The sequence below is a fragment of the Giraffa tippelskirchi genome, chromosome 2 (genome assembly GCF_054371585.1).
Source record: "Giraffa tippelskirchi isolate mGirTip1 chromosome 2, T2T-mGirTip1v1.2.pri, whole genome shotgun sequence".
Classification (NCBI taxonomy): domain Eukaryota; kingdom Metazoa; phylum Chordata; class Mammalia; order Artiodactyla; family Giraffidae; genus Giraffa; species Giraffa tippelskirchi.
In genome coordinates this window covers 207874509-207891436 of record NC_137276.1, presented here as the reverse complement: position 1 = coordinate 207891436, position 16928 = coordinate 207874509, and the positions used below count along the sequence as shown (strand labels likewise).

At 35.6% G+C, this 16928-nt stretch overlaps 1 long non-coding RNA gene across 1 annotated transcript; it reads left to right on the top strand.

The window, feature by feature from the left end:
* The first annotated feature begins 10511 nt into the window (after window positions 1-10511).
* LOC145539508 (uncharacterized) lies at window positions 10512-14194 on the top strand. The gene is made up of 2 exons (XR_014077868.1): window positions 10512-11566; window positions 11708-14194. It is a non-coding gene; the product is annotated as an uncharacterized LOC145539508 (long non-coding RNA).
* Window positions 14195-16928: the final 2734 nt, after the last annotated feature.

The window sequence follows — 16928 nt, the reverse complement described above, 5'->3', positions numbered from 1 at the left end:
GTGATCTGCAGGTTTTTAGTAGATGTTCTTTACCAAGCTGAAGATATTTCCCTCTGTTTTCTAGCTTACTGAAAGTTTTCATCATGAATGAATGTTGAATTTTACCAAGTGCTTTTTCTACATCTATTGATACAATCACGTGCTTTTTCCTTTTTTTGCCTGTTGATATGATCAGTTTAGTTCAGTCGCTCAGTCATGTCTGACTCTCTGCGACCCCATGGACTGCAGCATGCCAGGCCTCCCTGTCCATCACCAACTCCTGCAGTTTACTCAAACTCATGTCCATTGAGTCGGTGATGCCATCCAACCATCTCATCCTCTGTCGTCCCCTTCTCCTCCTGCCTTCAATTTTTCCCAGCATCAGGGTCATTTCAAATGAGTCAGTTCTTTGCATCAGGTGGCCAAAGGATGAGAGTTTCAGCTTCAACATCAGTCCTTCCAATGAATATTCAGGGCTGATTTCCTTTAGGATGGACTGGTTGGATCTCCTTGCTGTCCAAGGGACTCTCAAGAGTCTTCTCCAACACCACAGTTCAAAAGCATCCATTCTTCAGCGCTCAGCTTTCTTTATGGTCAAACTCTCACGTCCATACGTGACTACTGGAAAACCATAGCTTTGACTAGACAGACCTTTGTTGGCAAAGTAATGTCTCTGCTTTTTAATATGCTGTCTAGGTTGGTCATAACTTTTCTTCCAAGGAGCAAGCATCTTTTAATTTCATGGCTGCAATCACCATCTCCAGTGATTTTGGAGCCCCCCAAAATATGATATGATAGATTTCAATAATTGATTTTTAATATTGAACTAACCCTGCACAGATAGGGGAAAAAAAACTCACTTGGTTGTTATGTATAACTCTTTTTATAGATTGTTGGATTTGATTGTGCTAATATTGTATTGTGGATTTATATATCTATATTCATGAGAGACATGGGTTTGAATAATGTGTTTGTCCGATTTTGGTATTACAATAATGTTGGTCACATAGAAACAGTAAAGAATTGTATCATCTGCTTCTATCTTCTGAAGCAGATTGAAAAGAATTGGTATAATTTCTTCCTTCAGTATTTGGTAGAATTCATTAGTGAACCCATCTAGGGCTGGTGCTTTCTGTTTGGGAAGGTTTTATTTCTTTAATAAGTATTGGTTTATTCAGATTACCTATTTATTCTTCTGTGAGTTTTAGCATATTGTGTCTTTTAATAAATTGGTTCACTTCATCTATGTCATCAGATTTGTGGGCATGGAATTGTTTATACTACTCTTTTATTATCCTTATAATATCCATGAATCTTCTGTAGTGGTGTTCTCTTTTTTCTGTTATTAATAATTTGTGTCCTCTATTTTTTATTAGTCTGGCTAGAAGTTTATCAATTTTATTGATATTTTCAAAGATCCAGCTTTTATTTTTGTTTACTTTCTCTGTTGGTTTCTTGTTTTCCCCTTGATTGATCTGTGCTGTAATAATTATCTATTTTATTCTGCTTACTTTAGACTTATTTGCTCTTCTTTTACAGTTTCCTGAGGTTAGACTTAGGTTACTGATTTTAGATATTTCTTTTCTAACATATGTTATATTCAATCCTATATATCTTTCTCTAGGCAGTGCCTTTGCTGCAATTTTGGTGTGTTCCTATTTCATTTCATTTCTTTCAAAATAATGTTTAATTTCTCTTGATAATTCCTTTTAGCCCATGTGCTATTTAGAAGTGTGTTGTTTAATATCTAAGAGTGTGGGAATTTTCAGTTATCTTTCTGTTACTGATTTCTAGTGTAATGCCATTGTTATCTGAAAGCAGACATTGTATAATTTATATTCTTTCTAATTTGTTAAAGTGTGTTTTTCAACTAGAAGATGGTATGTTTTGGTGGATGTTCCATATGAGCTTGAAGAAAATGTGTATTCTGCTGTCGTTGAAATAAGTCTGTATAGTCACTTATATCCAATTGATTGTTTAACTGTCTTTACTGATATTTCTTCCCACTGGATCTGTCCGTTTCTGATAGAGTGGTATTGAAGAAGTTTCCAACTATGATAGTGAATCATCTATTTCTCTTTGCATCTATTATTTTTGCTTCAAATAGTTTGACACTCTTGTTAGGTGCATATACCTTAAAGATTTTTATATTTTTCTGGAGAATTAACACCTAATGATTATGTAGTAAAATTTATTCCTGGTAACTTTCCTAACTTTGAAATATTCTGTTTGAAATTGATGCAGATACTTGTGCTTTCTTTTGATTAGTATTAGCATGGAATATTTTTCTCCACCCCCATATTTTTAATCTTTATATGTCTTTATAGGTATTCAGTTCAGTTCAGTTGCTCAGTTGTGTCCGACTCTTTGTGACCCATGGAGACTGCAGCCCACCAGGCCTCCCTGTCCATCACCAACTCCTGTAGTTTGCTCAAACTCATGTCTGTTGAGTCCATAATGCCATCCTACCATCTCATCCTCTGTCGTCCCCTTCTCCTCGCACCTTCAGTCTTTCCCAGCATCAGGGGCTTTCCAAATGAGTCAATTCTTCACATCAGGTGGCCAAAGTATTGGAGTCTCAGCTTCAGCATCAGTCCTTCCAATGAATACTCAGGGCTGATTTCCTTTAGGATGGATTGATTGGATCTCCTTGCTGTCCAAGGGACTCTCAAGACTCTTCTCCAACACCACAGTTCAAAAGCATCAATTCTTCGGCACTCAGGTTTCTTTATAGTCCAGCTCTCACATCGATACATGACTACTGGAAAAACCATAACTTTGACTGTATGGACCTTTGTTGGCAAAGTAATGTCTCTGCTTTTTAATATGATGTCTGGGTTGGTCATAACTTTTCTTCCAAGGAATAAGCGTCTTTTAATTTCATGGCTGCACTCACCATCTGCAGTGATTTTGGTGCTCCCCAAAATAAAGTCTGTCACTATTTCCACTGTTTCCCCATCTAGTATAGGTATTGGATTGGCCAAAAAGTTCATTCAGGCTTTTCCATACAACGTTACAGAAAAACCTGAACAAACTTTTTGGCCAACCCAATTCATAGACAAACATATAGCTAGATCTTGTTTTTTTATTAATTCTCATAGTTTCTGTCTTTTAATTGGTGCATTTTGATCATTGATGTTCAAAGTGATTACTAATACAGTTGGCTTAATATGTACCATTTAGGTTATTTTTTCTATCTGTTTCACTTATTACTTATTTTTATTTTTGTCTTTCACTCTTCTTCTGCCTGTGTCCTAGGTTTTTATTGGGTCCATTCACATAGACACCTTCTGCCTAGCATATACCAAAATTCTAAATTCAAAAAAAAAAAATGTTCAGTACAAATTGCATTCTTTGTACAAAGAGTTTAGACACAATAAACCATGTTTATCAGTTAAAAAATGACAGGAACTCTTCCAAAATCCAAGTTCACAGATGCCAGCTAAGGTTCATATTTACAGGCCTGTCTTTGTAGAGATAGCAGGCAGGCATGCTATGTTACTCTTTACTGTATACCTCTAGTGCTTTATTATCATACAGTCATTTTACTATAGAGCTATGGAGGGAGAGAGGCTGATTCCTACTTTTAGCCATCCTCTAAAATATGTAAGACATTTACATTATTCAGCACAGAGTCTGATTAACGTTGTCACTTTTATTATGCCAAGTGAGAAGCCACAAAAGAAAGATTTCCTGAAAATTATAGAAAGTTTAACCTTCTGCTCTTCTCTTTCTTGTGGATGAGAAGAGTAAAGGTTAGAGAAGGAACATCACTAAAAGTCAGACAAATGATCAGTGGGAGAAACGAGCCATGAGAAGAGAATCACTGTGTGTGGGTTAAAAGCAGATGTGGGAGATAGTCTGAGGACATTTAGCCTGCGTGGGCCTCCATTTCCTCATCTGAAAAATGGACTTACAATCATATAGCTAGGTCTTGATTTTTATTAATGTATTTAAACAATGCCTGGAACAAAGTGTTTGTAAAATAAATTAAAAGATATAAAATGACTAAAGTCATGTCTTTAAAACAGGAGGGCAAAATATGGCCTAGTTCATATTCTAGTCTAGACTATCACATTGATACTAAGTCTAGTAATTTATAAAATATGGAAAATAATTTGTGTAACCAAATTTCTATTAAGGTTTCATTTGTTTCTTTATTGTCTTTTTCCCCACAAACACTCAAAGCTTTTTAAAAGAATGGTCAGATTTACCCTGGGCTTTTTCATTCAAATATACAGTTTCTCCAGAAAATCATGTTTTTTGTGGTAAACTGGCAAGTGCATTATATAACTCCTTCGGGCCTCTAGTTCACCCATCATTTACAATGAAGTTTTGAATATCCAAGACACAAGAAATGATATACTTAATGAAATCAAGCATATTTCAATCCTTATACTTGCTGTTTCATGTTACTTTGTGGCATTTATGTAGTTTCTCTATTTCACTAAAAGTAATTCTAATGTCTTTTCATTACCTGCTACATAAATTGCATACAGTTTTGTTGTCAAATATTTTCAGACTTAAATTTTTCCAGAACTGTTTTCACAGTCCAGTCCTTCAGCTATAACCTAACAAAATGCCCAGATAGAGCCTGGGTGCTTCTCGTGGCACTTTCTTCTTTTTATCTCTAATAATTTTCAAGTAACAATACTTTCTGTTTCCTTTCATCATCATTGTCAGAATAGAAAATTGTGGCAGAGACACTTAAAGGTGACCCGCAATTCATAAATGTGTAACCTCGTTTAGAGTGGGTGGAGCCTGTGAGTGCTTCTGGCAACATAATGTGGCAGAAGAGGTGAGATGTCACTCCTATTGTTGTTAGGTTATGTGGTGAAGATGAAGGGATTTTGCAGAGGTTATGAAAATTCCCTAATCTGTTAATTTAGGGTTAAGAGATTATATTGAGTGGGCTTGACCTAATCTGATAAGGTTTTGGAAAATAATCTCCAAAGGAAGATTGAGGAAGCAAGCAGCCATATGTTTTTCAGCGGAAGGAACCATGTGAGTTTAGGGAAAGACCATAAGATTCCCATGAGGCCTCAGCCTTAGCTGGTATATTGATATTAGCCATGTGACATATAGCCAAATCTATGATTTTTCCAGTATTCATGTATAGATGTGAGAGTTGGACCATAAAGAAAGCTGAGCAACAAAGAATTGATGTTTTTGAGCTGTGGTGCTGAAGAAGACTCTTGAGAGTCCCTTGGACAACAAGAAGGTCAAACCAGTCAATCCTAAAGGAAATCAAACCTGAATATTCATTGGAAAGACTGATGCTGAAGCTGAAGCTCTAATACTATATACGACTCATTGGAAAAGACTCTGATGCTGGGAAAGATTGAGGGTAGGAGGAGAAACGGATGACAGGAGATGAGATGATTGGATGGCATCCCTGACTCAACAGACATGAGTTTGATGAAACTCCAGAAGATAGTAAAGGACAGGGAAGCCTAGCGTGCTGCAGTCCATGGGGTCACCAATAGTCGGACACAACTGAGTGACTGAACAATAGCAACAATGTGATGCTATGAGTAAAGCACCTGGTGAAGGCAAGCCTGGACTACTGACACATACAAACTGTGAGATAATAAATATGTTTAATTTTAAGCTGGTAAGCATGTAGTAATTTGTTACACAGCAATTGAAAATTAATAAAAATAACTACAATGAAACCTATTAGTTTTTGAGAAGTATCTTGGGTAGGCTTCAAACCTCACAAAAAATAGAGTAGACTAGCCTGTAATAACAAAAAGATCAGAGCATACACTGGTTCAACTATATGATGGCAACTGAGTGTTGACCACATGATAGTCATAAGCAGTGCCGCAGCAACAGGAGGGCTTTGATCACAGTTACTCAGGACCCTGGAGGGCCAGTGGCTCTGCCATCTCTGACCTCTAGCTTCCTAGGTCTCCTTTGGAGGCCCCCCTCCAGTAGGAAGGACAAAGGAGCAAAGAGTGTGTGGAGCAGGTTTTATAGGACACGCTTCCCTTTCTTCACATCCCATTGACTAGAACACAGTCACATGCCTGGTGATACAAGAGGGGCAGAGGAATGTGATCCGCTGTGTGCTCAGGAATAGAGGGCTATGGATTTGAATAAATGACCAACCTTTAATGCACTTGACAAGGTAATGATAGAAACTCCTACAGACATATGAGGAAATTTAGACTCCAAACATAGTGACTTAGCCAAGGCCAAATAAGTTAATGGGAGGGATAGAAATTGATAACTACCTATCTTTTTAAAAGATGCTTTATGTACTAGAACCCATAGCCTAAAATAAAATTATGTCACAATTGCATTTTTACAATATTTGTCTTCTCAAAGATGTTCCTTTCTATTCAGGAGATCAGGGTGTATAATTCATGTGATGCTGTTATTCCTCCTCTTCTTTTCCCTTTCTTTCTCTCTTTTTAAAATTTATTTATTTATTTTTAGCTGTCCTGGGTCTTTCTTGCTGTGCATGGGGCTTTCTCTAGTTGTGGAGAGCAGGGTGTGCTCTTGTTGCAGTGCATGGGCTTCTCACTGCACTGGCTTCTCATGTTGCAGAGCACGGGCTTTAGGCACCCAGGCTTCAGTAGTTGCAGTGTGTGGGCTCAGTAGTTGTAGCACACAGGCTTAGTTGACCCAAGGCATGTGAAATCTTCCCGACCAGGGATTGAACCTGTGTCCCCTACATTGGTAGGCAGATTCTTAACCACTGGACCACCAGGGAAGTCCTGTTTTCTCTTTCTCTTTAATAAGGAAGCATAATATTTATATAGATAGGACCAATATGCTACTTTTACATAGTTTGTTATAATTTTTGAAGAAGTTTTTGGATCCTTTTAAATAATTCATTAATTCACTCAACACATACTTCTGTTCAATAAAAGATAAATTGTTAGGGGCTGAGACACAAACATGTCTGATGTAATATCACACTTACCCTTAAGAAGATAACCCATGAGGAAGTCACCATTGTTCTGAATTTTCAGAAAACAGATCATCCATCCCCGATTTTTGTTAACTTGTAAAGTTAATCCATCTTATATGTAGCTAAACTGAGACTGGAACTCAAATCTCTTGACTTCCAATTTATTGTTTCCTAGAGACTAAGCCCAATCCATATTTTGTAAGAGGATGCACCGTCTTTCAAATAGCACTTTATCCATTTTCAATTTGAACACAAATATATTTCAATGTGATAAACTCTAGGGATTAATTTGGTCTGTGTTAAAGAGGAAGCATCACTTTACAAATATCTCTTAACTGGTGGCTTCCCTGGTAGCTCAGATGGTAAATAACCTGCCTGCAATGCCAGAGAACCAGGTTTGATTGCTGGGTCAGGAAAATCCCCTGGAGAAGGGAATGGTAACCCACTCCAGTATTCTTGCCTGGAGAATTCCATAGAAAGAGGAACCTCACAGGCTACAGCCCATAGCATTTCAAAGAGTCAGGCTGAGTGACTAACACCTTATTTATATTATTTATTTTTTTCCACAAAGAGAAAGCATCACTTTATAGATATCTCTAACTGGTGTTGTTTATGAATATGTTTATGCTGCTACAGTGTGATATTATTTACAGAATTGTAAATTTACAGTATTTAATTACCATAATACAAAGTTTACAATGGTGCCTCCGTTGGTTAAGAATCTGCCTGCAATTCAGGAGACCCAGGTTCAATCCCCAAGTGGGGAAGATCCCCTGGAGAAGCAAATGGCAACCCACTCTAGTATTCTTGCCTGGAAAAATCAAATGGACAGAGGAGTCTGGTGTGCTACAGTCCATGGGGTTGCAAATAGTCAGACACGATTTAGCGACTAAACCACAGCCACCACCACCAAAGTTTAAAATAAGGAGCTGATATTTTGTTTGATACCTAAATAGTTCACTTGTAAATCTTCTATAAAGGAAATAAACAAGTTTATATTTTGACATTTGCCACCTAAGGACCTTGGGAAATGAATGAAAATTTTCCAGATTTTAGCACTTTTATATCTAAATTTGAACTAATACCTTTTAACAGTATTACTGGATGGTATCATTGAGGTGATCCTTCCTGTCAGCTTACAGAAGTTTCAAATATTAGCTTCCCAAAGCCCAAAGGTGGTAGTGCTGTAAGAAAGAAACACAACCTTGTTTCTGCCTCTTTGGAATTCTTGCAATTCAAATGAAAAACTCCTTTGCATGTTGTAAATCATGCCTCAGTTTAAACAACTTAAGTAATAGGAAATCACTTAAAAAATTATTCAGAGAAAAGTGGCAGCAAAGAAAATGAAGGAAAAATAAAAAACCTGTTAGCAGTTGGGAAATTAATAAAGTCATTTATTTTCCTTTTTTGATTTTCTTGATTTTGCAGCAAATTTAAAAGGGTGGATCTGGAAAGAAAAATGCCGAAAAAGATGGCCGTAGGAGTGGAAAAGGAGGATGTAGGTCTATTTGCATGTACTACATATATCCATTCATAGAATCTCATTGTGTGTTTATATCCTATGAAGGATTCATGACAACCTAACACTAAAATGAATAGTTGAGAGAAAGAAAAGACAGAGAAAAGGCAATAGTGATATAATAAATTAATCCAAGAGAAATTTAGTGGAGAAAAGGAATAGAGAAAATTTTATAACTAAAATCTGTAATTTAGGGAGAAGAACAAACAAACAAACAAGTCTGTATAACATCTTGTTAAGTAAGTTCTCATAGAAATAAGTTGGTTTATCTTTAACAATTTGGGGAAAAATTCAAAACCCTCAGATTTTGTTTTATTTTTCTATTGCTGCCAGAGCACATAATCACAAATTCAGAGGCTGAAATTATATAGATTTATTATTAATATACAGTTTTGAGGTCTTAAGTCTAACCTGGATCTCGCTGATTTAAATGTTGGCCAAGCTGCACTTCTTTCTGGAGGCTCTAGGGGAAAATGTGTATCCTGTGTTTTCCCATTTCTAGAGGCTGCTTTCATTCCTTAGCTCATGGTCCCATTTCACCATTTTCAAAGCCAAGAACTGCAAGTCAGGTTTTGGGTTTTTTTTTTTCCTTTTTCACATTGCATCTCTGATCCTCTATCTTCACATCTTTCTCTCTGATCAAAGCCACAATGGGTTCTCCACTTTTAAGTCTTTGTGTGATTAGATGAGGCCCACTTGGGTAATCTCTCCTTCTCAAGGTCAGTATCCTTAATCAAATCTACAAAATCATTACCATGTAAGTTAACATATTCACAAGTCAGGGGATAAGGAGGTGGGAATTATTCTACTTACCACAGAAGTGTCACTATGACCTTTCCATCATATCATTGACTGTAGATGATTGACAAACTGATAGAGAGTAGATACATTTTTAGTCTTTTATAGAGAACTATATTCAATTGAAAGTGCCGAAAGTCTCATCAAGGTATGTGATCCTCAAATAATTGTGAATTTTTAATATACTTACTAGACAAAAAGAACTATAGCAAAAGCACTTTTATTTTATGTATCAGACAGTCATAATATTTTGTTACTTACAAATGTGGAAAATTAAAAAAAAATAAAAACTGTAAATATCTGTTGAACTTGAGTGAAAAGAATAAAATGTAGAAATAAAATGTTTAGAACCATACTGACCTAGATTTAAAATATACATACTTTCACTCACCATATAAATGCAAGGAAAAATATAAGATGTAAAATGTGAGCAACTAGGAAGATATTGTACTTTTAAAAAGAATTTCTTATGTAGGAGGACTTGGCAGTTTAACATTTTCAATAAGATTATCTGAAAGTTGAGATCTAAGCACTTTTTGGGTAAAGTTCCCAGAAGCATACATTAATCAGTTCAAACTTTTCAAAGTAGAAAAATTGACACATTAATGAAGGAGATGATGAGATGTGTTTTTGTTTGTTTTTTTACAGAGGCTATCTAATATTTACTACTTGTCCTGGGAATCTGATTACCTGTAGCATTATAGTGAAATTGTGTAAGAATTCTGAGCTCTAATCCTTCTAATTTTCTCTTAATGCGTTGTGATATTCAAATTTTTAAAATTTTATGGCACTTCTCAGAGACATCTATTTTTTAGAAGATTTGGATAAAGTTTTCAAAGTTCAGGAAAGCTAAGAGTTACCTGAAGGAAAATCCTTTAATTGAGCAATGGTCCACCTGGGTAAACAGATTTACTTATGTGGAATTTGCTCCAAGAATGAGCCACAAGAGAATGTTTTGGCAAGAAATGAGGCTTGCCTCTGATTTCTGATAAAGATTTGAGTTGAAACAGTGTGTGTTCACTTAATCTTGTTAAATGTAGCACAAAACACTAAGTGTATTAGAGCATGCATTTAAATGATAACAAACCCTGCTGTTAAAGCTAATAGGAAACAGTTCTTTTCTCATTGAGCTTCCACATCCAAGCATTTCTTTAGATACCATCATTTACTATGAACTCTCTTGGTTGAATACAATATACTTTTGAGATGCATTTCTAAGCCTTTGTCTTTCCTTATTCCTAAGCAACTGTTTCCTTTTTTATTAAAGTGATACATTTTGGTGACAGGACTCTACTTAAAAGAAAACCTACTAATGCAAAATACACCCATATTCAAACCTAACTAGATAACAATGATTGAAAAATAATAACTGGATTTAGTAATGATAAATGGTAACAGGCATTAAAATATTGAGACTCACTTTTTCTGTTGAGGATTATTTTCAGCATTTAAACTGTTGCATCTGAAGCTCTCTGCGCCTCAACTGAAAACAAATCTTAAAAGGTTTTGCTTCTGTGTCATACCCTTTATTGAACTGGGCTTGGTTTGGGGGGCTAGTGCATTGAAGAGGGTGGTCCCACTGAGGAATAGTAGAATTCTTAAATTCTTCATCTTTTTCCTCTAGGAGGGTTAGGTTCAGTCTGCCTTAAGGCAGGGCAGTGAACTCTCAGGAACCCTTCCAGCCCCAAGCACCTGTGAAGTAAAAAAACACTTATAAAAACTTTAGAAAACTTTTTAAAAATATATAGTTATAAAAGATAAAGAGTCCCTGAAGCATTTTCTGCACTAAAGAACCAATATTGTTTATTACCGCTCTGTTAAATTTAACAAGAAAAATATCAGTTTAAACACTGAGAAGTTGGTTTCTAAACTCACATTACAACTAATGAAAATAGCCATATTCTTCCAAACATCAGTTAGATGTGTATCCAAGGCTTAAGAAGTTGTTATAAAACCACCATCATTGATTCTTTTTCATGGCTAGTAAAGAGTAAAATTCCTTATACCTGTCTTCTTAAATTTCATTTTAATTTATTTGATCAATAAAACTGACATGAACAGCCAATTTACTGCATCATTTTGGCTTCTTGCCTCTAATAATAATGAATGTAAGCTATATTTTATTGTACCTTGATCAGGCAGCTTTGACTCATCAACTGACATTCAGTAATCAAATCAAAGTAAGTCTCAAAAAAGAGTCACAATTTGGGGAACATGAGAGAAAGCTGCAGTGTATTTACATAGAGCAATTATAACATGCTTAAATAGAAAATATTTGTTATAACCTAATCCTAAACTTTTTATTATTTATTAGAATATACTGCTGCTGCTGCTAAGTCGCTTCAGTCGTGTCCAACTCTGTGCGACCCCATAGACGGCAGCCCATCAGGCTCCGCCGTCCCTGGGATTCTCCAGGCAAGAATACTGGAGTGGGTTGCCATTTCCTTCTCCAGTGTATGAAAGGGAAAAGTGAAAGTGAAGTCGCTCAGTCGTGTCCGACTCTAAGCGACCCCATGGACTGTAGCCTACCAGGCTCCTCCGTCCATGGGATTTAGGAGCTGAATAAATAAGTTAGTCTAAGATCAACTATACAGTTCCAGTTTTGTGGCTGAAAAAAAAAAAAATAAAGCTTAAGGATAATAATAGCTAGGTTTATTTGTTTTTGGCAGTATTTCATTTGTTTTATGTTTATTAACAAAGTTAGTCCTCAAGCTATCTTATTATCTTCATTTTACTGATGTGGGTATAAGCTCCTAATGCTGAAATGGTAAGTGATCAAATTAAGCCTCAAATCCTTTCTGACACTTTAGAGCCCACACTCTCAACTTCCACATCATAGATATCTTGTCAGTAATCACCTGTGCCCTTCCTGAGATTTCCCTCTTAAAAGTATGTCCAGATTATAGAAATAATTAGGGGATTCCTAGGGAGAATACTTACATTTTTTTACTTAATAATTTCATTGTTTCTCCTATTATGTTTCAATGCATCTAGATGTCCTTTCTCTTCTGAGGGTAGGAAAAGGAGAAGAAGGTCAATGAATTGATATTTTGATCATAATATTGCATCCTCATGATCTATCTTTGTGAAAGAACTATATGAGATGTAATGTGAGAGAAGCAATAATAAGAGTCATTGTGTTATAATGGGAGAGATAAGACTGTTACAAACAAAATATTGAATCTTCAAATTCAACTTAGGAAATTGATGAGACCCAAATATATATTAGACATATGTTAGAAATGAAAAGAGCCATCCTTCTGTCTTTACTGACCATGAAATAATGTATAAAATAAGTGATAGTCAGTTTGGCCCTTAAAAATGTGTATAATTAGAGCTAGGAAGAAAAGAAATTCCCTTCAGGAGTTACTGTGCAAAAAGACTTGAGAAAGAACAAGTAACAAGTTTTAGTAAAAGCACAAGGTAAGGGTAGAGAATAAGTAGAAAATAATTTTGAAATCAAGTTAAGTTGTATTCAGTCATGTCTAACTTTAGAGCTTAAGACAAGTTATTTAGGCTTTATGAGATAAGCAGCAGGGTGTACTCCATTTTTAGTTAGGCAGTATCTGAGTGCCAATGAAAAGATCAGCAGTGGCTAGATGAAATATCTCAAAGTTGATTTGGAATGGGAATAGGAGGAGAGTAGCTTTCTCTAATACAGAATTTCCCTAAAAGATAGAAATAGAAATACATTTAAAGAGAATGTAAGCACTCTGAAAGAGGAGCATTATAAATTTTTTGCATTTAAAACTGTGCATGGTTCATTGCATACATGCTAAGTCGCTTCAGTCATGTCTGACTCTTTGTGACCCATGAACTGTAGTTTGCTGGGCTTCTCTGTCCATGGGATTCTTCGGGTAAGAATACTGGAGTGGGTTGCCGTTTCCTCCTCCAAGGTATCTTCCCAACCCAGGGGTAGAACCTGAGTCTCTTATGTCTCCTTATATCTCCTACATTGACAGACAGGTTCTTTACCACTGGTGCCAACTGGGAATAGTAGCCACTAATATACCTTGGTTAAATCAATAACTGAGAAAATTAAGAGTTTTTAAGAGTGTTAAGCATTGGGTAAATAAATAGAGCAACAGAAAGGACATTCACAGTTTAGTAATTGAGAGGATCAAATGCGTGATACAAGTAGAATAACAAATTGATTCAGCAAAATGTTCAGAAAAGAGGCAATGGAAAGAGAATGTATAAAGTGCCCAGTCCTACTGGATGTTTGTCAAGCAGCATGCAATAGAGTTCCTAACACTAAGCACTCAGTAAATACTGGATAAATTAAGGAATGAAATGAATGCTGCTGCTAAGTCGCTTCAGTCGTGTCCGACTCTGTGCGACCCCATAGACGGCAGCCCACCGGGCTCTCCCGTCCCTGGGATTCTCCAGGCAAGAACACTGGAGTGGGTTGCCATTTCCTTCTCCAATAATGAAATGAATACCAGCCCTACAAACCAACAATCACATTGTTAACTGTGGCGGAAGAGGATTAATATAGTTAAAGTAAAAGATTCAATTTATGTGGCAGAGGAGACCATAGGCAGTGAGGGTAGTCTGGAGTCTATTGAGATCTCAGGAGGGCCATACAGGAGTGACTGGGAGAGTAGAGCCCATAGGATTTGACAACTAATTGAAGGTAGAGATGAGGGTATGGTTGAGATTCAGCTGGACAGTGCTGCTGCCATTAACTGAGTGAAGAAGCTGCCGCTGCTGCTGCTAAGTCACTTCTGGAAAAGGCGTGAATTCTCTTTTTAATAGGCTAAGCTGAAGTTATCCTGGGACATCTACAGAGAGGTTACAGATAAGAAATGTAAGATTTGAATTCAAGAGTGATAATTTAGGGCTCATGATATACATTTGGTAGTCATTAATTCAAAGATTATATTTAAATCCATGCAAAGAAGTGAGGTCATCAAGGAAGAATGATATAGAATGTAGAATTTGAGAGCTGTAAGACCAACTCTGAAACTTTAACATTTAAGGAGAAAAAAAGAGATGGAGAAAGAATGGCTAGAGAAACCATGCTCCTGTGTTTTAAAAACAAACAAAAAACAGAAAACTCAAGCACTTCCAGAAAGAAATGATTTATCATCATTTTTCCAAGTTCATTGTTTCATTTAGTGTTCAAAAGAACTTTAAATTATTATTATCTGAGTTTATTATCTGAGGTTGATAAAAGAAAGTGTCGAAATTTGAATCTTGTCTCCTGTGACTCTAGACTCCAGATTCTTGAAGGAATATGCTTCTAAAGCTGAACACAATGGAGACTGGGTAAAGATATTTGGTTTTAGCCATCATAGTATCCCTGGTACCTTTTAAGAAAACAGGTTCTAAAAAGAAGTGGAAGATGTAGCTGCCATGCAAGATGTAAGAATCATGCAAGGTGGGGAAGCAGAGGAAATTGTTAATGCTAACACACATGCAACTCTTACAGGCTTAAAAGACATTTCTAATTACCTAAAAATAGAAAGTAGAGGGAGGAATGTGCTACTAATCTTAAGAGAAAAATGATAGACTTCAATATTTGAAGTACTTGAGGTATTTATGAATTTCATAAACCTTCATTTTTGAATATATTACAGCAAGAGGGAAGAATTCATCAGATTTTTAAAGAACTTGTCTTTAAAAAAAGAACAAAAATAGATTTATACTTATCACTAAGCTCTTGGACTCATTTCAATCAGATATATAAAAAGAAACCAAGGTAAAACCATTTTGTTCAGACTGGTTTATACACCCCTACATGAATTAATTATAGTTTTAAAACACAATTGGACTTTTAACATTCATGTGCATGTTGGAGATCTTTAGATTATGAAAAGGAAATGAACAGTTCCTTGGGTGGTCTTATTTATTGCAGACTTGCAGTGAATTTACATCACAGTTCAGTCACCCAAACTGAAGAGCAGTCATATTTTCATTGTCAGGGTTCATAATCTGTGGAATATGGATAGACTTCTGCTGGGCCCTGGGATTCAAAATGAGACAAAATGTTGAATGCATGTACAGGGGAAAGTTCCATGACTTTTATCAGGATCTCTCACTGCCCATCAATTTCCTTGCTGAGATGAGCATTATCTGCAGTGACAAGCTGGCTTTCAAAAGTAGTAATTTTTAGGGCATCTTTGACTTGGTAAAAATGACCTTGTCACACAACTGTGGCTTTAAATGTCAAAAATTTATTTTCACTCCCCACAGCACACTTTTGTTCCAAAATTTCTTTATTTATTTGTATAATCAAAGCAGTCATACAATTCTGGTAGATGATTTGAGGTCTACTTTGATTTGGCAACTTGTGAGGAAGAGAAAAACTGGCTTTGAAATCACAAGGGTTTTATTTGGAGAGTAGGTGAAAAAATGATTTTTCCCTATATAAGAGGCAAAAGGGACCTTCTAACCTTGGAATCTGACTGCTTAAAAAATATTTCATATATTAGAAATAGCAATTTCTAGGTTCAGATAAGCCCTTATAAGTTTTCATGAATTGTTAATTTAAAAATACAGGAATATAAGAAATATATAACCAACCAAAATATATAACCCATGGCTCTGAATTGCAGTGGCCTCATCAGATATAATCATATTAAACTGAACAGCCATTGAGATATTTCCAGATTGGGTGAAACCCTGAAGGGGACCAGTCTGATTAGTCATTCATTGTGACTCCAATGAATTGACTATTAATGCATTTTGTCATGATGTTTATGATTAGCTTTCTTTTTTACAAAAATACAAAATTAGTAAGCTTATGTAAAAGAGAAATTATAGTCTACCACATCATAATATTTTATACACTGATATGGCTGTGTGTGTGTGTATATATATATACACATATATATACACACACACATAGAAATACATATTTACCTATAATTCATTAGAAATTAAACTCAATAATTTTTTATTTCTACTTCTGAGTATGAATCCCTACCTCATCTAAATAAAGTAAAATGTATTCAATAAACTCTATTTTTCAAACTAACCAGATATCCTTAAATTATTTTTGCTACAGAATAGGCAATCCCCAAATTTCAGTATTATTAATTCAAAAACATCACCTGTCACATTTCACTTTCACATTCTGATCTTTGCATTTTTGCATCTCTAGAACTTGTGAATAGTAACTCACAGTAATGGCAGGAGTGGGGTGGTAGAAAATATTTCTACCTAGCTTTTACTCATTTGTTTTAAAGACTAAAGTTGAGCAGTCTCTACGTACAGCGTGATTAGGGGAAAAGAACAAAGTCTAAAATTGGAGACCTGCATTTGTCTCATTTATGGTGTGTACTAGCTTTAAGACTTCTGACATTTCATTCATTATTTTTGTGCTGTGTTTCCTCATTTTTCAAATGTCGATAATAATACCTATTTTACCTCCCATGCTGAATTGCAGGAATATTAAAGGTCATTAGATGAAAATGGTGTGTACCTCCCCCTGCAAAAAAAAATAATAATAATAATACATGGATATCCCTGGGGGGTGTTTGTAACCATTTTTGCAAAAACAGTTTTTAAAATTATTTTACTTTTTCTCATTTGCCTTCTCATTTCTCCTCTCTCATTTTCCTATCGTTGCACACACTGTCACAATTTTGGTGGTAATCTGCAGTGTATTTTTTTTAAGTTCTTCATTGTTTCTCAGTATTTGTTAGCATGAAAATAACATAGTTTATTCATAAGTGGAAGAATTGCATGGATGCCTTATTCCTG